Below are 21,431 nucleotides of genomic sequence, written 5' to 3'. Positions count from 1 at the left end.
TAGTTCTTATGTTCTTCTGTTGTATCATTCTTGTGAATTGTTTTTCCTCTGTCTCCAGTGAGTTTGTATTATTTGTATAGTGGAGACCAGAACTGTTCCGCAGGGCTCATATGAGGCTTACCAGAGTTTTAAACAAGCGTAACAAAATTATTCTGCTTTTCACTGAACCTCAAATGCTTAAATTGCAATTTCTATGGCCTTATTAACCTGTGTTGCTACTTTTACTGACTTTTGTATCCAAAAACCAATGTACAAACATACAAATTAAGAGCAAGAGTGGCCACTCGGCCCCTCGAGCCTGCTCAGTCATTCAATCAGATTGTGGCTGATCTGATAATGGTCTCAAACCTACCCCAAAAAGGAACATATGAATGAGGAGCAGGTGCAGGCCATTCTGCCCCTCAAACCTGTCCCCACCATTCAATAAAATGCTGCTGTTCCTCTGCCCCATTTGGACACACGTGTTACAAATAAATATATGCCCTCCTTATTGTTCCTACCAAACGATACCAGCGCATTCAATTTGCTGTGTTTTATCATAGAATTTACAGTGCAGAAGGAGGCCATTCAGCCCAGCAAGTTTTTATGGTGAACTGTTGGCATTTACCATCATTGTCCCACTGAATCTGACTGCAACTTTTGGATTTAGTGCAAATGCAGATTAAGGCAGAAATACTTAAAAAGCAGTCTATCACTAACTGTAGTCTGTGGTGTTGAGTCCCCCAGGGCCAGCAGTCACTGAAATCAGCGTTAGAAGCCCATTGAAAGGTACACTTTATTCAATCAGGTGTAACTAGCTTTTTATGGGGAGACAGTGCTGTAATGGTAAAGTCACTGGAATAATAAGCTAGAGGGCAAGCTACTGCTGTGAGGACAAGGGTTCAAATCCCACCACAGCAGCTGGTGGAAGTTAATATTTAAGAAGGAAATTGCTGGAATTCTGGACTCTAAAGGTATAAGGTACATGGGGAGAGCAACCGGATAGAGGCTCGTCCATGATCAGCTTGAATAGCAGAGACCTACTCCAGTTTATTTTTCTATGTTTACCAGTGGCATCATAACTCTTGCTGATTAACAAATTTGACTTGAAAATGTAATTTTCTATTTGTGGCGTGTTGTTAAATATCATCATTAAAATATTAGCTCTCCTGATCTCTTCACAGGTGCTGCCTTGCCTTGCCTGCTGAGTATTTTAACATTTTCAGTTTTGTTCCAAATTTCAGTGTTTTGCTGTTGCTTGGATTTATTTACAATTACTGCTGAAACTCGAGGTGTGACTCCGATAACTTAGGTCGGCTACATTGAGTTAAATTGCATTTACAGCACCGAGAAACGTGATTAGGTACAACTGTTCTATGCCAATGTTTATCCTCCACATGCCTCCTCCTCCTACTTCATCCGATCTTTTTCTTTCTTTCTCTCCCAACGCCCCCTCCCTAGCCTCCCCTTCAAGGCATCCCCGTTAATTGCCTCAACTGCTTTATGTAATAGCAAGTTCCTCCTTCTAACCACTCTCTGGGTAAAGAAGTGTCTCCTAAAAGCTAGATTGAAACAATTATGTCTTAGGAAACATGTGCTCTAAGAAGTTGTCTCAGAGATCCCCAGAGGGCATAACAAACAGCTTGAATCTACAATTCCAACAAAGCGATGTAATATGCAACTTCCTAATTCTGGCAGTTTTCCCCTCCCCTCTTTTCCACCCATGCAAGAATAGATTCCATTCATAAATGAGCACTATTTCAACTCCTCAAGGCACCTTCCAGAGCCAAAAATCAGAGAACAAAAATGCACAGTGAATCAAAGGACAACATACTTGTGACAAAAGTTTGGTCAAAGAGGATCTTAAAAAGAGAGGCTGGTGGATAACTAGAAAGAATTGGGGGAGTGAGGGGGGGGGGGGGGATTCCATAGCATAGGGACCTTGACAATTGAAGGCATTTGGAGCAAATTTCTTCACAAGATAGAAACCATGATTTTCAATAAGATGAATGATGCGATCTGGGAATCATGCTATAAAGGATGAGAATTTTTTAAAAATCACATCTTGAAACAAAATATGGAACTGATTTTCTTAGAATATCCTTTATCAGTTTCAGAGGAAATAAAAGGAAAAATAAAATAAGTGAGAATTAATGGGGACAAAGAAAAAAATGACAAAGAAGTAACACAGGGTGAGAGAAACCAAAGTTTTTAATTAAAATTAAACCATTTGTTTTCAATTTGAAATCTCTTTTTCATGTTTACTTTTACATTCTTGGGTTAATATTAAAATAAATTCTGAATAACTTTACATCACATTAAAATAAGCTGCTTTTGGTGGTGACCGGCACTGCACAGGGGCACAGTGGCTAGCACTGCTGCCTCACTGCACCAGGGACCCGGGTTCGGTTCTGACCTTGGGTCACTGTCTGTGTGGAGTTTGCACTTTTTCCCTATTCTGCATGGGTTTCCTCCGGGTGCTCCGGTTTCCTCCCACGGTCTAAAGATGTGGAGGTCAGGTGGATTGGCCATTCTAAATTGCCTTTTAATGTTCAACGGTTAGGTGCGAGTAGGATGGGAGAGAGGGCCTAGGAAGTGTGCTCTTTTGGTGGGTCAGTGCCGACTCGATCGGCCAAATGGCCTCCTTCTGCACTGCAGGAATTCTATGATTAGCAGTGGGCAGCACTGCAGCACAGTGGTTAGCATTGTTGCTTGTCAGGGCCCCAGGTTCGATTCCTGGCTTGGGTCACTGCGGAGTCTGCACGTTCTCTCCGTGTCTGCGTGAGTTTCCTCCGGGTGCTCCGGTTTCCGCCCACAAGTCCCAAAAGATGTGCTGTTAGGTGAATTGGACATTCTGAATTCTCCCTCTGTGTTCCCGAACAGGTGCCGGAAAGAGGGAACTTTCACAGTAACTTCATTGCAGTGTTAATGTAAGCCTACTTGTGACAATAAAGATCATTATTAGAATGGTTAAATGTCCTAAGATGTGTTGTATATTTGGCATAATTTATATTGATGTATGTTGCTATACAGAGACATTTTCAAAAGGTATGAAAGAGCCCATACATACTACAGTTCAGAATGAACGATAAACGCCTTTTATTAAATGTGAAATGGGATAGTTTTCAAAATTGATTATTGAGTTATTTTGTTTATTCATCTTCTTTATAAAGAAAGAGATACACAATGTACTACATAGAACTGGTAAGTGGTATCTGTGCAACAGCAACACATTATTTCCTCATTGAACAATTGTGCATCAATAGTTTGAATGATGGAATTGCTACTCATCCAACGGGACAATGGTGCGCTCAGTTCTAAGCAAAACACAGCAATAGAAATACAAAAGCAAAATTCTGTGGATACTCGATAGCTGAAATAGAAGCAGAAAATGCTGGGAATACTCAGCATGTCAGACAGCAAATGTGGCGAGAGAAACAAAGTTAATGGGCTGGATGTCTTCCGTCTGGCTCCGTGGTCCGAGTCCGCTATGGAGCACGGCGCGGCATTCTTCCTCCTCCTCCTTCAGCATGTCCCCCCTCCACTGTGTGATGTTGCGCAGGCTGCAGCAGGTCAACATAATGTGCGAGACCCTCCTCGAGCTGGAATGAAGAGCCCCATCAGAGCGGTCCAGGCATCTTCAGGATGCCGATGCCCCGCTTGATGGGTATCGGGCGCAGGCGTGGTCACACACAGTGTGAGGAAGCCCTTTCTGTTGATGAAGGGCACCCCCTCATGAGCCGGTGCTCATATGAGAGCATATGTCCCATCTATGGGGCGTGACAGCAATGAGGGTGAATTCCACTGCCCGGGCATCCTGGTGACCTTGGTCAAAACTGAAGTTTATGTAATCCGCTGCCCGGGCACAAAGGGGATCTGAAATGGCGCAGAATCACCCTTGTGCCGATGTCCGAAATATCCCAGAGAGGCCGCCGCTTGGCGGCTGGGAAGAACCCGAGGCAAAAAGGTGCAGGCGACCGTCACCTTGACGGCCACTAGGACTGGGTGTGCTCCTCCGTACCCCCATGGTTCCAAATGCAGCATCAGCTGGCGCAGATGTTACCCTGTGTCCCAGGTTAGCCAAAGTCTTTGGTGCCAGGGTCGGTCTGGCAGGTCCTGGAAGGATGGGCGGCGATGGTATAAACGTGGCGAGATGCAGCTCCTCCCTCGCACCTCCCCCTCGGCCTGTTAGACGGCCCGCTCTCCAGACTCATTGGCTGGCTTCTGGGGCCGGCTCCTGTTGTGCACGATCCTCCCTGAGCACCGCCTGCGCCAGCCGCCTCCGTGCATCTGCTAGGATAACCGCGGCCAGGTAGATAGCGAGCATTCCTGGCTGTACTCCGAAATTCATTCTCTGCAGGGGGGGAAATGGAAGACATGTTAGCAAGATGAATATTCCCTTCCCCATCCAATTCCAGCAGGCTTAAAGGTGACCCCAAGTTGCACTTCAGCCCCACCCTCCACATTACCCCTTCCAACCCACCCCTCAGCCGTCACCCCCCCACCAATATGTTGCCTTCCACACTGCCCCCCGAACCCATCAGTGAGTGTCACCGGGGAACCTCTGTCCTGTTAACTTTGTTTCTCTCTCCACTAAAGCTTCCTGACCGCTAAATATTTCTGACATTATTCTGTTTTACTTCCGAATGTCTTTAGATTCTGATAGCGAATAAAGCAGTTTGAGCTCCCAGCCTTGATCACTACCCACTGCTGTGAAATTCTTATGGTCTGAAGGAAAGGCTGTCCTCAACTGTGGTGGTCTCATCGTCAAATAGTCACCCAAAAGTCACCCTGTTTGCCGTGAAGAACAGCAGTCTGCTTTCTGACTATCTATGGAACTCAAATGCAGGCTTCAGGGAATGGTGGCGAAAATAAAATTGGAAATTGGGAAAAAAGAGTGAATTATTCGGTGAACTTAAATTTAGGTCTAATCTCGGCACTGTCAATTTTGGAACAGAGTGAAAAATAAATCTTGCAGCAATTAGGTGATAAACCCTCAACGCGCAGCAGGAAACAGTTAACAGAGAAAAATGTAATGATGTCATTGAAAGGTTCCTGTGAAGCCTTTCTTGAGTTGTGGAAACTCTCAGGTTTTCCCACACATCATCAGATTTGAATTCAGTAAACAGCAAGCATAAGACTGAGAAGCACATAGCTCCAACAGAGCCGGAAAGTGGAACTTTCTAAAAGATTATTAAAGACCAAATGTCATCTTTACCAGTTAATTATTACCTTTACTTTAACCATTTGCATGTCAGCAACACTTAAGAGGTGTGTGTGGAGTTTCTGCGCAGCACATGGATATAGAAAGCCAATGATAAATGGAACATGAGTGAGGTAAGATGAGAAAAGTGATAAATAGAACAACGTGAACCATTGGCCTGGAGGACTGCACCTCATGTCTCTGTCTTTCAAGGCTATCTCTATCTCTTTATTGTTTGGCAAGTTAGTTATGCTATGTTCTCTTTCCTCTCTTTTAATTTGTTTCTTGTATCACTGGTGGACCAATGTCTTGAGTTGATGATCATTAGCCTTTACGTCTTGTCATGGCTCACTAATCATGGTAAGAATTTTTAACCTTTGCATTTAGCCAAGGCATAAAACAACGGTTCGCTGCAAAGGAAGGTTCCAAATCGACTGTGTGTAAACCCCCGTCAAAACTCTGAAGGGACTAATTGATTACAATCTGCTCACATAAGCGTTGCACTGAACTGAAATATAGACAAGCACTATCCAACACAAAATGATTTCAGGGACGTGGCAAAATTCAAACAGCAGAAAGACATATTTTACAATAATTAACATTCTAAGAGGAACACAGGTGGACACCATAAAATACATCAGTCCAGCTTACTTTTTTTAAAATTCAGTTTAAAAATCTTTGTAAATATATAACTTTGTATATTGCAAAACAGATTATTGGTGACATCTGAAAAGATTTCTTACATTTTGTGGTTAGCACTGCTGCCTCACAGCGCCAGGGACCCGGGTTCAATTCCGGCCTCGGGTGACTGTCTGTGTGCAGTTTGCACTTTCTCCCCGTGTCTGCGTGGGTTTCCTCCGGGTGCTCCAATTTCCTCCCACAGTCCAAAGATGTGCCGGTTAAAGATTGGCCATGATAAGTCGCCCCTTAGTGTCCAAAAAGGTTCAGTGGCGTTACTGGGTTACGGGAATGGGGTGGAGATATGGGCCGAGGTAGGGTACTCTTTCCGAGGGTCGGTGCAGACCCGGTTGGCTGAATGGCCTCCTTCTGCACTGTAGGGATTGTATGATTCTATGATTTTAAGAATTGCTTCCAACGCCTGAATTGTATGAATTGTATGATACATCGTGTCACAATGTATACCGTTAAGATGTTAACTGGCAGTTAATTAAAATATACATAGGGAACTGCTCTAAAGGTTGTTGCGGTCCGAAAGGATATAGATTAGAAGATCTGAGATCCAGCTTTTGCTGCCTTGTTTTTTCCAGAAAAAGCATAAATGGAACACAACGCTTGCCCTTAATAATCCAGGACGAGGGAAGCTGAGGGTGGGCGAAGATTGCTAATTCTCGCTGCAGTGCATCACACATATATGTGTACGTCTGCATGACCTGTTTTATCAGCTTTCTGGAAAAGGACGGCGAGCTGGAAAAGTTGACAAAAGGGAAGAACATACAGTGCAGAAGGAGGCCATTCAGCCCATCGAGTCTGCACTGACCCACTTAAGCCCTCACTTCCATCCTATCCCTGTAATCCAATAACCCCTCCTAACCTTTTTGGTTACTAAGGGCAATTTATCATGGCCAATCCACCTAACCTGCATGTCTTTGGACTGTGGGACGAAACCGGAGCACCCGGAGGAAACCCACGCAGACACGGGGAGATCGTGCAGACTCCGCGCAGACAGTGACCCAGCGGGGAATCGAACCTGGGACCCTTGCACTTTGAAGCCACAGTGCTATCCACTTGTGCTACCGTGCTGCCCTAAAGACTGACATGGAAGGCTGACATCTTGCCACCACCACCACAAGATATTTTGGACGGTGGGAATGGAGGAATCCAACCACCTGAAGGAAGGTGCCCACTCAAAACCAATGAACTGGTTTACTATCGGTCACATTACTGTCGTTTTATTGGTCTCAGCATAGCCCCCAACCTGTGGGAGACCACCAAGGTTATTGAGGCCATTTCCATTGGCTTCCCCAGGAGTGGGATGGAGCTTTCCTTTATGTCAGGGCCTGTCAGCACCAACCTTCGCAATTCCACCTTTCCGCTGGAAGGTTCATACCACCTGTCATCGTTTCCTGCCCGCCTGGTGTAGATCATTCAGAACATTTCCTCCTGGCCCTTTGAGGCCACCTTTCCAGCCATAGTATCAGACGCCATTATCAGTCAAGATTGACCACCAATAATAATAATAATCTCTAGACTTCTCACGCCAACACCAGCACCACTCTCAGTTTACTCTCTGCTCACTCAGAAGTGTCTACTCGCGCCCAGATATTATTGTAATTATTCTGCCACCAGTAATATGCAGTGACCACATTTTCCATGCAGGATTGCAAAGTCTCCGCTCCCCTGCCCCCAGGGAATGGCCGGGTGAATGCTGGAGCTGCCCTCAATCTCCTGGCAACCATTAAAAGCAATCCAGGAGTTTTCAAAAGGATCATATAATCCCTACCCACAGTGCAAAAGCAGGCCATTCAGCCCATTGAGTCTGCACCGACCCCTTTAAAGAGAACCATTCCGTGACCCACACCACCGCCCTATCCTTGTAACCACACCTAACCTTTTGGACACTAAGGACAATTTAGCATGGCTAATCCACCTGAGCTGTGCATCTTTGGACTGTGGGAGGAAACCGGAGCACCCGGAGGAAACCCACGCACACACGGGGAGAGCTTGCAGACTCCACACAGGCAGTCACCCAAGCTGGGAATGTGACCCGGGTCCCTGGTGCTGTGAGACAGCAGTGCTAACCACTGTGCGACCGTGACACTCTGTGATTCCATTCTGTAATTCATAGTTCCTGAGCACAGTGCATTCATGAAGCCCGCTGATTCCTACAGGCCGCATGATGAGAGCAATATAACTAACGTGACCGCTCACATGTATTGAACTCACAAAAATGTTGGCGTCGCTGTTGTTGGAGGTGGCACGGTAGCACAGTGGTTAGCACTGTTGCTTCACAGCACCAGGGACCCGGGTTCAATTCCCGGCTGGGGTCACTGTCTGTGCGGAGTCTGCACGTTCTCCCCGTGTCTGCGTGGGTTTCCTCCGGGTGCTCCGGTTTCCTCCCACAAGTCCCGAAAGACGTGCTGTTAGGTGAATTGGACATTCTGAATTCTCCCTCTGTGTACCCGAACAGGCGCCGGAATGTGGCGACTAGGGGATTTTCACAGTAACTTCATTGCAGTGTTAATGTAAGCCTACTTGTGACCATGATAAAAATTATATTAAAAGATTAAAAAGGACCAAAAAGCTCACTTTCCAGACAACGTAATCGGTGAAATTGCTGATTGAGCAGATTTCTGCTTTGTGAAGTTGCATTTAGATTGTGTGAAGAATGTTTGACTCGTTAACCTGTCGGGCACGAGGACCGCAAGTGGTGACGTAGACCCAACTTGGAGCTGGGACTTTCTTGCTGCTGGGTGTTCAGGTCCGAGAGTAACTCCAACTCCAAACAGAGGCTTTTAAAATTTAACACAATGCTGTTTTATTTCTTTTCTTCTACTCTTGGGAGATCGAACACAACTGGTGTTGGAAGCTGGAATGAAACATTTCACAGACCCCGAGGTGGTTGTTGCAAAGGAGAAGCGGAAGGAGAAACCGAGAATGGAAAAGAAATGTCAAGAAGACAGAATCTGGGGGAGGGGATGGCGGAGGGGGCAGTGGGCTGAGCTGGGGTGGGGGGGTGATAAAGTGGGCGAGTGAATAAGTTCACCCACTCGCAATGCAATCAGAAGTTGGCAACCCGAACACCCCGGGCCGTGAGCGACCGTGGGCTATTCGACACTGAAAAGCATCGCAACAGACCTCAATCTTGACTGAATCTTCCGCCCATTGCTTTGCTAGATGTCCCCATCAATCTGAAACACCTGCATACCTCATCCATGGTGCCCAAAAATAGTCGGATGAAGGCGGAAATGTGAATCCGGCGCAAAGTTTAACAACAAAGACGAACTTAGATGCCTTCAAAAGATGCGCGGCAATTTTCTCCCTTCCTGAGACGCCGGGGCAGGATTCATGGACTTTCACCACAGCAAAGCTGGAGCCGCACCTGGACTGATTCAGTGACTGTGGAGGGACTAGCACCGGCATCACATGGAACACAATCGCTTCCAATCAGCAACAGTGCAGGATTCGCCTGGTCCATATTGACACTCAGGAGGCTGACACGTGGCAGCCGCACATACACATTACACTCCCCACACACACTCATCCCAGCCCAGAAGATGGCACTGGTTGCATTGGTGTGCGCTCACCCCGTTGCTGGGTCGGCTGGGCCAGAGGGCACCTATGGGGGTGGCCTGGGGTGACGGGACGGGACACCCATATGATTTGTGGCCGTAAGTTCCCAGTGGGCAGTCAGCGGCGTGCACAGCTGCATGGCTGCCTTGCCGGCTGTGGCAATGGTGCTACATGCCTGTCCACCCCGACCACACAGCCCACCTCCTGGCCACCCCCCACTACACCCACGGCCCCGGCACAACTGTCAGCAAACTATGGTGATGTTGGACACTCTCCGTACACCCTCCACCTCGCTCCCTCTTCAGCCACAATGCCGGTTTCACGATTTTTAAAAGCACAAGTGAACGGCAGTATCTGCAACCTGACCCATCAGAGGCGGAGACTTGCGGAGGTCCCGGAGTATACCGGCCCGCTCATGATATGCCAGCGGCGTTTACAGCTGTTCAGTAACACATCATCGCCACTGTCGAGGCGACGGAGAATTGCGATTTGGCGTGAAATCGCCACCCGCCGCGATTTTGGCGTCGGGACCGATTCTCCGCCCAATCGCATTTCCCGATTTCCACGTCGGCCGACGGAGAATCCCGCCCATGAGGTTCGCATGAAAAAGCTCTATTACGAAGGGCACATCTTTCAAACTGCCCAATAATAGCTTGGTTATGAAAGTTGTAGTAGACTCACATTTGTCCTGTTGTTTGTGAGACTGTGAATAGGTTGCTGGCTGGCTGCAGGAATCTCAAATTCATTCCATTTCCCCTTTAAATAATTACTGCTTATCGAGAGAGGTGTCACCAGTCAGCCTTATGGCGGGCTGACAGAATGGGGCGGTCCAGTGGAGGCACAAATTAACTCCAGTGGGAGTAATAAAACAATATAATGTACTGTGTCCCATATGGCTTAGTTTCCAAAGACACCATTCCTTCCTTCCCCCTCCTCCTTTGCAGAATGAAGCAGGAAGGATGTGTGGTAAACTACAATTCTTCATTCTTTCCTGTCAGAACTGTTACAAGGTGCAGTTAGTGGTTTGAATGGGATGTCAGCCTGAGGATTTGACATTAATTTAATATTGTGTTAGAATTGGATGGCACAAACCAGATTTCGCAAATAAGTGGAAGCTGGGTATATCTGATGGGGAGGGGGTGGTGGGGTGGGGGGAGAACATTAATTATAACAGATCTCAGTAACAGGAAAAATCACTATTTTAAAAAATGAGAGCAGATTTTATAATTATTCTGAAGACAGCACTTGCTCTCCTTGTTCTGTCAGATGCATCTCTATTGATGTGGATATCTCTAGACAGTGCGCTACCCAGTTGAATCTGTCCCAAGCTGATCGATCTGCTGATTAGCCATGATCTGCTCACGTTAAAAAGCTAAAGTGGTGACCGGAATACTAGATTTTCCAGATTTCATGGTCTTTGAAACTGTAATTCTGTAGGCAGTTTGCGGATACAGACTCAGCGTTTGTTGTGATGACGTTTCCAGGTCAATTAGGACTATTTTGGGATTCACGTCACATCAGCTGGTCTTATTCTTCTATATTGCATGCCTCAAAGCATCAGCGACTGTTTAAAATTTTGCCTCTTTTCAAAAATATTCTGATGAGGTTGGAGTGTTATTGATTGTGTCCGCAGTCCAGTGTAGCTGTATGGAGAGATTGTGGCTTCAGACTTTCAGAGGGGAGGCTTGTGATCAGAGAATCATAGAATTTACAGCGCAGAAGGAGACCATTTGGCCCATCGAGTCTGCACCGGCCTCTGGAAAGAGCATCCCACCCTATCCCCGTAACCCCAGCCCACCTTTTTTGGACACTGAGGGCAATTTATCATGGCCAATCCACCTAACTTGCGCATCTTTGGACTGTGGGTGGAAACCGGAGCACCTGGAAGAAACCCACGCAGACACGGGGAGAAAACGCAGACTCCACACAGACAGTGACCCAAGTCAGGAATTGAACCTGGGACCCTGGAGCTGTGAAGCGCAGTGCTACCCACTGTGCTACCGTGTTGCCCATAAACAACTCTGATTCTCAGACGCAAAGGATTACAATTGGTGAGATTTTCTCCCTGGCTCTGCTTACCCTCTGTGCCAATTTAGACACCAGAACTTTCCTGATGACTTTGGGATGTAAAAGGTAAAGTTTTACTAAAGCCATACAGACCATCAGATTCCAGCGTTGACTCCTGGTCAGTGCAATGTCAGCTGATCTCAGCTTGGCAACAGTTGGAGCACACAATTGTCCTTAGCATCGGAGGGAAACGCAATGGAAAATTCAGTCAAGAGTGAGGTCTATTGCGATGCCTTCCAGTGTCAGATAGTTTGCTTTCACTCATTGCCTGGATGTGACGTGGGCAAAATGGTCACCAAACACTGGTGATGCCTGTGTAATTATATCCTGGCATGAGTTCTGCACTTTTGAGGAAGCAGAGAGAAAATTGGGAGTGGTTGGGGGAGTGGGGGGGGGGGGGGGGGGGGGGGGGGGGGGGGAGGTGGGGGGGGGGGGGGGCTTGGGCAGGGGCTTGGAGGCGGCAAGAGAAGTAGAGAACTTTAGATATTATTGATATCACTGAGAATGATGTGCTTCCCTTGTTCGGGGCTAGTTCGAAGGCTACCATCTCTTTAACGCTACCATCTCTTTAACGCTGATCGTCATGTCTTACTACAGGCAGGTTGCCACCAAAGCCAGCTTAGCTTTTGGCACGCTCCGTGACAAGAGAGGAATGGGTTTGCAGACTAAGTTCAATTTCTATAGTGCTACTGTTCTGTCAACCCTGCCTGTGAAACTTGGGCAATGCATGCACACCACATAAAGAAACTAAATCGCTTCCGCCTAAGTTGCCGGAGATGCCTAATGTTGATCAGATGGCAGAAGATTGAATCAGAAGTTCTTAAAATATGCTTGCATTCCAAGGATAGATGCTCTGATCACTTGAAAGCAAGGTTATGGTGGCCAGATCATGTGCTGCAAATGTCTGATGACTGAATTCCTAGCAGGATCTTTTACAGCACATTATAAACTGTGAAATGATTTCATCGTCAGCGAAAAAATTGGAAAATTGCTGGAAAGCTACGCTGCAACAGATCAGAAACATCTTGTAAAGCAGATGTTCCTGTGTATGGAATAACGTGCTGAAGATCAGAAAGCATGGGGGGAAAAAACACATCCATGGTGGCATCTTCTACTATGAAGCCTGCCGCACTGCTTGTTTTAAAGGCAAATGTTAGCTGAGAACGTCACATCTATGAAATCAAGATCCCCAGCTTGGTGAATGCGGGATTCCCAGCAAAGACTGGTCTCATCAGTCTAAAAACTGACTGCTGAAGATTCTGACTGTCTTCTTTTAGAATGACGGATAAACAAATATGTTGTTGTCTTTGAAAAAATTATATATTTTTCGTTCTCACATATGTTTTAAGGAACGACTAACATGAAATGAATGAAAATCGCTTATTGTCACAAGTAGGCTTCAAATGAAGTTCCTGTGAAAAGCCCCTAGTCGCCACATTCCGGCGCCTGTTCGGGGAGGCTGGTACGGGAATTCAACCGCGCTGCTGGCCTGCCTTGGTTTGCTTTCAAAGCCAGCTATTTAGCCCAGTGTGCTAAACCAGCCCCTAAACCAATAACTCTATAACATATAGTTATTGCTGCATTTCTAAACTCAGATTCAATTTTTAATACTTGATACAGTTTATTTATTGGACTTTCAGAATTACAGGAGTTACTTTTTAAAAATCATTTGTGAAGTCAAATTTAGTAAGTAATATTTACATTAAATAGATAGATCTGGTCAAAACTACTGATATTCATTGTCAACCTTGGATTATTGATATTGCACATCTGTAAACTAGGGGTTTAAATCCTGCTCCAGATACTCCTGCATTCTCTTTTATTTAAATTTAGATTGCCCAATTCTATTTTTCCAATTAAGGGGCAATTTAGTGTGGCCAATCCACCTAGCCTGCACATCTTTGGGTTGTGGGGGCAAAACCCACACAAACACAGGGAGAATATGCAAAATCCACACGGACAGTGACCCGGGGCCGGGATTGAACCCGGGTCCTCGGTGGCGTAGGTAGCAGTGCTATCCACTGTGCCACCGTGCCACCCTACTCCTGTATTCTCAGCTGACATTTCAGGGCTGAGGGTGTGCTCCAATCCCAGAGCTAATGCCTTTTGAATGAGATGTTCAACAAAGGTCCCATCTGCTCTTTCAAGTGTTTGTAAAATAGCTCATAAAGCTATTTGGCCAACATTCGTCCCTCAATTAAAACCCCCAAAACAAATGACCTGCCCATTGTCTAATTGTTGTTAGTGGCACTTTGCCGTATGCAAATTTGCTGTTGCATTGACTATGTTACAACAGTGGCCAAACTTTGGCAGTACTTTATTGGCCAAAAGGTTCTTTGAGATGTCCTGAGGTTCAGAAAGGCACAATCTAAATGCAAGTTATTTATTTCTATATTCCTCTCATTCAATGTGGCTAAAACACTGGAGAAGGGGTGGATGAGCTGCTCTTGGCTAACATTAGGGGTTGGTTTAGCACAGTGGGCTAAACAACTGGCTTGTAATACAGAACAAGGCCAGCAGTGCGGGTTCAATTCCCGTAACAGCCTCCCTGAACAGGGGATGGAATGTCGCAACTGTGGTGGTATGTATTAGGGGTAATATGGTACCTGTGAAGCCGAGAGGCTATTGGCTGACAGGTCCCGGGTCCTGGTTGGATCTGCCGACTTCTGGCTCCGCCCTGAAGGCAGAGTATAAGAGCTCGAGTTCTCCCCGCAGCCACATTCTGTAACTGAGCTGCTGGGGAACAAGTCTTGCTTAATAAAGCCTCGATAGACTCCATCACTTCTCGACTTGTGTAAGTCATTGTGCGCTACAGCAACTAGGGGCTTTTCACAGTAACTTAATTGATGCCTACTTGTGACAATAAATGATCATTATTATTAACTATTATCAGTGCTGCTTTCATAGGAAACCCGTGTTTAGGCTAATTATCAGTAGTTGCTTCTTTCCCTTATGTTTTGTCTCTCCCTCTCATGTGGAGAATAATTCCTCTCTGAGTGCTATCCCACAACAGCCTGGCTATTGTCAGAAACCCAGGTGATGCAGCACGTTGCAGATGCAAACCTGTTCTACAGCTGAAACATGTTCTACAGTTAGTTGTAGAGCAGCTTTCACTCGCTACTTAAATTAAGCACCTTTGTGAAAATGTATTCAACTTGCCACAATTAATTCTGTTATGCTGCACTTTTGGCAACAGTTCCAACAGCGAGGTATGAAGGTGCTGATTTTAAACTGGTATCAATATAAGTTAGATCTGTCCCAATACAATTTGCTTTGGTGGCTTTGAGTAGATCAAAGGATCAAATCCAACTTCAGAGACCTGAAAAAAAAATCTATGCTGACAGTTAAATGAATTACTCAGCGAGTGCTGCACTGTCAGAGGTGCTGTTTTCCAGCTGAGATTTTAAACCAAGGCTATATCAACCTTCTCAAGTGGATGCAAAAGATTCCCTCTCAATGGTAGACTCCTCGTTGAGCAAGAACATCAAAGCTGTGATTTCCTCTTCTTCTGCAGGTCCCCTCATAAGAGTCTGATGCAGAATTGGTCACAGAACTGAGAACTCATATTGTCATTGTTGGGGTTTCTGGGAACTCCTGCTGCTGCGCCACCTCTGGGCACATTAGATGTTGCAAGTTTGGCATTCTGAAACATTCTGAATCAAATTTCAGTGTTGGCTCCACACGGGTGAGGAGCTGCATTGGTTTCCCAAGATTGGTTGGCTGTAGAAATCTGTGAGACTCTTTCTAAGGGCGTCCCTATATCATTTACACTGACCATCTTGATGTTATTTCAAACAATAGCCTATAGAATACCTGCTTGGGGCTTCTGTAGTTATCCCTGTCCACCCACAATCAATATTCTGGAGCGTGAGCATGCCATGAAGGACCTCGTTGTTTGAGATTTTGCCCTGCCATTGAATTCTCATAGGAAATAGGAGCAGGCCTTTCGGCCCTTTGAACCTGCTCCGCCTGCTCATCATTATCAATGACCTAGAGGAAGGCGCAGAAGGGTGGGTGAGTAAATTTGCAGACGATACTGAAGTCGGTGGTGTTGTCGATAGTGTGGAAGGATGTAGCAGATTACAGAGGGATATAGATAAGCTGCAGAGCTGGGCCGAGAGGTGGCAAATGGAGTTTAATGTAGAGAAGTGTGAGGTGATTCACTTTGGAAGGAATAACAGGAATGCGGAATATTTGGCTAATGGTAAAGTTCTTGAAAGTGTGGATGAGCAGAGGGATCTAGGTGTCCATGTACATAGATCCCTGAAAGTTGCCACCCAGGTTGATAGGGTTGTGAAGAAGGCCTATGGAGTGTTGGCCTTTATTGGTAGAGGGATTGAGTTCCGGAGTCGGGAGGTCATGTTGCAGCTGTACAGAACTCTGGTACGGCCGCATTTGGAGTATTGCGTACAGTTCTGGTCACCGCATTATAGGAAGGACGTGGAGGCTTTGGAGCGGGTGCAGAGGAGATTTACCAGGATGTTGCCTGGTATGGAGGGAAAATCTTACGAGGAAAGGCTGATGGACTTGAGGTTGTTTTCGTTGGAGAGAAGAAGGTTAAGAGGAGACTTAATAGAGGCATACAAAATGATCAGGGGGTTGGATAGGGTGGACAGTGAGAGCCTTCTCCCGCGGATGGATATGGCTGGCACGAGGGGACATAACTTTAAACTGAGGGGTAATAGATATAGGACAGAGGTCAGAGGTAGGTTCTTTACGCAAAGAGTAGTGAGGCCGTGGAATGCCCTACCTGCTACTGTAGTGAACTCGCCAACATTGAGGGCATTTAAAAGTTTATTGGATAAACATATGGATGATAATGGCATAGTGTAGGTTGGATGGCTTTTGTTTCGGTGCAACATCGTGGGCCGAAGGGCCTGTACTGCGCTGTATTGTTCTATGTTCTATGTTCTATATGTTCTATTGACCTTGGCTTCCTTGGTGAAATTGTTCCAGATCTTTTCTGCCCAGTATTTTTTTAAAAAATCATTCATGGGAAGTGGCTGCAGCTGGCTAGGCCAATATTTATACCCACCCCTAATCGTCACAAAATGAGGGGCATTTAAGCATCAACCACATTGCTGTGGGTTTGGAGTCACGTGTAAACCAGACTGGTTAAGGATGAAATGAAATGAAAATCGCTTATTGTCACAAGTAGGCTTCAATGAAGTTACTGTGAAAAGCCCCTAGTCGCCACATTCCGGCGCCTGTTCGGCGAGGCTGGTACGGATGGCTGATTTCCTTCCCGAAAGGACTTTTGTGAACCAGATGGGGTTTTGTGATAATCGACAATGGTTTCATGGTCATCATTAGACTTTTTTAAATCCCAGAGTTTAAAAAAATTTAATTCACCATCTTCCATGGTGGGATGCAAACGCAGGTCCCAAGCAAGACCATTGCCCTGGGCTGTTGGATTGATTTTAGTTTTCAGTTTAATGCCACGCTGCCTCCAGACACAATCTCGGTATTGGCTATTGGCAGAACTTGCTTTCTGAAGTGTCCACAGATAACTTCATCAAAAATGGCATCCCTGGAGAGCACATTTCGAATTAAGAGAATTTTTCTACAACTTTGAGACTGCTGCCAGCAACGATTACGTCCGGTGGTGCATCGCAAGCTGGCTGAAACATAGGCTCGGTCTTGGAGACACTGATTTTCAGATGACCGTGCTCTACTTGCTCACTATGTTTGGGATCTTGCTGTGCACACATTGGCTGTCACGTTTCCTCTGTTACAACAGTGACTGCATTTCATTTGCTCAGTAAACAATGCTTTGGACATCTGAGATCTTAAAAAGCATCGGAGTCAGAGAGTCATACAGCACAGAAAGTGCCCATCGACCCATCGTGTGTGTGCTAGTCAGAAACAACCACCTGACTATTCTAATCCCATTATCCAGCACTTGGTCCATAGCCTTGTCTGCCCTGGCATTGCAAGTAAACATCTAAATACTTCTTAAATGTTCTGAGGGTCTCTGCCTCCACCACCCTTTCAGGCAGCAAGTTCCAGACTCCCACCCCCCTCTGGGTAAAAACTTTCTTTCTCACATCCCCTCTAAACCTCCTGCCCCTCACCTTAAATCTCTGCCCCCTGGTCATTGATCCCTCCACCAAAGGGAAAGGTTTCTTCATGTCTACCCTTTTATGCCCCTCACAATCATGTTCTCCCCCCACCAGTCTCCTCTGCTCCAAGGAAAACAACCCCAGTCTATCCAATCTCCCTCCATCACTAAATTTCTCTTAGATAAGATATTTTTTAAATTAATTTTTATGGCTTGTGGCCTTTACTGGATAAGCCAGTTGTTGCCCATCCCTAAGTGGTGGGGAGCTGCCGTCTTGAACCGCTGCAGTCCATGTGGCGTAGATACAACCACTGTGCTGTTAGGGAGGGAGTTTGAGGATTTTGACCCAGTGACCATTAAGGAACGGCGATATATTTCCAAGTCCTGGTAAATCTCTTTTTTTAATCGTTTGTGGGATGGCTGCAATGCTGGCAAACATTTATTACCCATCCTTAATCACCCCTTGAACTTTGCTAGGCCATTTCAGAGGGCAGTTCAGAGTCAACCACATTGCTGTGGGTCTGGATTCACATGTAGGCCAGACCGGGTAAGGACGACAGATTTCCTTCCCTAAAGGGCATTAGTGAACCAGATGGGGTTTTCCTACAATCGACAATGGTTTCATGGTCATTAGACTTTTAATTCCAGATTTTTATTGAATTCAAATTTCAGCATCTACCGTGGCCTCTGGATTACTAATCCAGTGACAATAGCACCCTCCTCTGCCCCCTTTCCAGTGGCTATCACATCCCTCCTATAATGTGGATTCCAGAACTGCACACAATACTCGCGCTGTGGCCTAACCAATGTTTTATACAGTTCCAGCATAACCTCCCTGACCAGCTATCCAATACATGGAGCACAGTAAGAAGTCTTACAGCACCAGGTTAAAGTCCAACAGATTTATTTCGAATCACTAGCTTTCGGAGCGCAGCTCCTTCGTCAGGTGAATGAAAGCTAGTGATTCCAAACAAACCTGTCGGACTTTAACCTGGTGTTGTCAGACTTCTTACTGTGCTCACCCCAGTCCAACGCTGGCATCTCCACATCGTAACTCGATGCCCCGGCTAATAAAGGCAAGTATACCATTTGCCTTCTTAGCCACTGTATCCACCGGCTCTGCTACCGTAAGGGACGGGTGTACATGCACACCAAGGTCCCTCTGATCCTCGGTCCTGCCGTTTATCTGTATTCCCCTTGCCTTGTTTGTCCTGCCCAAGTGCCTCACCTCACACTTATCTGGATTGAGTTCCATTTGCCACTGACCAGCCCGTCTATATTCTCCTGTAATCGAAGGCTATCCTCCTCACTATTCACCACCCCACCATCCGCAAACTTACTGGTCAATCCCTCTATATTCATGTCTAAATCATTTAGATAAACCACAAACTCACATGCAAATCGGGTAATCTGCCGTTGGTCTTCGAATCAGCCGCTCCCAGCCAGGAGGGATCGTTCCCAGTCTCAGCTCAGCCTGCGGTGCAGACATGGAATTGCACGGAGTGAAATCCCAGCACAGAAAGAGGCCATTCGGCCCGACGGGTCTACACTGATGCTTGTCCTCCACCCACTCGAATTCAGTTAACCCCTTCTGCTAATCGTCCTAAAAGGGGCTGTTGTCATCCTCCGCCTCTCCCTCCCTCCCACACGCTCCCACACTCCCTCCCACACTCCCGCTCTCCCTCCCACACTCCCTCCCTCCCTCCCTCCCACACTCCCTTCCTCCCACACTTCCTCCCTCCCTCCCACATTCCCTCCCTCCCTCCCTCCCTCAATCCCTCCCTCCCTCTCTCCCTCCCTCCCATACTCCCTCCCTCCCTCCCACACTCTCTCCCTCCCTCCCACACTCCCTCCCTACCAGCCACATTCCCTCCCTCCCTCCCACACTCCCTCTCACCCTCCCTCCCACACTCCCTACCTCCCACACTCCCTCCCTCCCTCCCTCCCACACTCCCTCCCTCCCTCCCACACCCACTCCCTCACTCCTTCCCATGCTCCCTCACTCCCTCCCACGCTCCCTCACTCCCTCCCACGCTCCCTCCCTCCCTTCCAAAGTCCCTCCCTCTCTCCCACAATCCCTCCCTCCGTCCCACACTCCCTCCCACACTCACTCTCTCCCTCCCACACTCCCTCCCTCCCTCCCACACCCTCCCTCCCTCCCACTCTCAAACACTCCCTCCCTCCCTCCCTCCCACACTCCCTCCCTCCCACACTCCCTCCCACACTCCCACACTCACTCCCTTCCTCCCACACTCCCTCCCTCTCTCCCACACTCCCTCCCTCCCACGCTCCCTCCTTCTCTCCCACACTCCCTCCCTCCCTCACATATTCCCTCCTTCCCTCCCACACTCACTCCCTCCCTCCCACACTCACTCCCTCACTCCCTCCCATGCTCTCTCACTCCCTCCCATGCTCCCTCCCTCCCTCCTACACTCACTCCCTCTCTCCCACACTCCCACCCTCCATCCCACACTCCCTCCCACACTCACTCTCTCCCTCCCACACTCCCTCCCACACCCTCCCTTCCACACTCCCTCCCTCCCACTCTCCCACACTCCCTCCCTCCCTCCCACACTCCCTCCCTCCCTCACTCCCTCTCTCCCACACTCCATCCCTCCCTCCCACACTCCCTCCCTCCCTCCCACACTCCCTCCCGCCCTCCCACACTCCCTCCCTCCCACAGTCCCTCCCTCTCTCCCACACTCCCTCCCTCCGTCCCACACCTCCTCCCTCCCTCCCACACTCCCTCTCGCCCTCCCTCCCACACTCCCTACCTCCCACACTCCCTCCCTCTCTCCCTCCCTCCCACACCTCCTCCCTCCCTCCCACACTCCCTCCCTCCCTCCCACACTCCCTCCCTCCCACATCCACTCCCTCCCATGCTCCCTCACTCCCTCCCACGCTCCCTCACTCCCTCCCACGCTCCCTCCCTCCCTCCCAAAGTCCCTCCCTCTCTCCCACACTCCCTCCCTCCGTCCCACACTCCCTCCCACACTCACTCTCTCCCTCCCACACTCCCTCCCTCCCTCCCACACCCTCCCTCCCTCCCACTCTCAAACACTCCCTCCCTCCCTCCCACACTCTCTCCCTCCCACACTCCCTCCCACACTCCCACACTCACTCCCTTCCTCCCACACTCCCTCCCTCTCTCCCACACTCCCTCCCTCCCACACTCCCTCCTTCTCTCCCACACTCCCTCCCTCCCTCACATATTCCCTCCTTCCCTCCCACACTCCCTCCCTCCCTCCCACACTCACTCCCTCACTCCCTCCCATGCTCTCTCACTCCCTCCCACGCTCCCTCCCTCCCTCCTACACTCACTCCCTCTCTCCCACACTCCCACCCTCCATCCCACACTCCCTCCCACACTCACTCTCTCCCTCCCACACTCCCTCCCACACCCTCCCTTCCACACTCCCTCCCTCCCACTCTCCCACACTCCCTCCCTCCCTCCCACACTCCCTCCCTCCCTCACTCCCTCTCTCCCACACTCCCTCCCGCCCTCCCACACTCCCTCCCTCCCACAGTCCCTCCCTCTCTCCCACACTCCCTCCCTCCGTCCCACACCTCCTCCCTCCATCCCACACTCCTTCCCTCCCTCCCACACTCCCTCCCTCCCACACTCCCACACTCACTCCCTCCGTTCCACACCTCCTCCCTCCCTCCCACACTCACTCCCTCCCTCCCACACTCACTCACCCCCTCCCTCCCACACTCACTCAATGGGGTGGCGATGAATGGGCTGCTAGATAAATGCAGCCCACTTGACAAAGACTGTGCCAGTTGCCCACAGCAGTGGAGTTATCCTCCTCCCGGTACAAAGCAGACTGGAAGCAGCCGTTTCCTCTGCCCACAGGGGTCCCTCTGCCC

General features: G+C 48.1%; 1 long non-coding RNA gene across 1 annotated transcript; it reads right to left on the bottom strand.

Annotated features, from left to right (window-relative positions):
* Positions 1–3,054: 3,054 nt before the first annotated feature.
* On the bottom strand, positions 3,055–19,067 carry LOC140384952 (uncharacterized). The gene is made up of 2 exons (XR_011933240.1): positions 18,956–19,067; positions 3,055–4,333 (listed from the first exon to the last, which is right to left on the bottom strand). It is a non-coding gene; the product is annotated as an uncharacterized lncRNA (long non-coding RNA).
* Positions 19,068–21,431: the final 2,364 nt, after the last annotated feature.

The sequence above is a fragment of the Scyliorhinus torazame genome, chromosome 10 (assembly GCF_047496885.1).
Source record: "Scyliorhinus torazame isolate Kashiwa2021f chromosome 10, sScyTor2.1, whole genome shotgun sequence".
NCBI lineage: Eukaryota > Metazoa > Chordata > Chondrichthyes > Carcharhiniformes > Scyliorhinidae > Scyliorhinus > Scyliorhinus torazame.
This window is presented reverse-complemented; position numbering and strand designations above follow the sequence as displayed.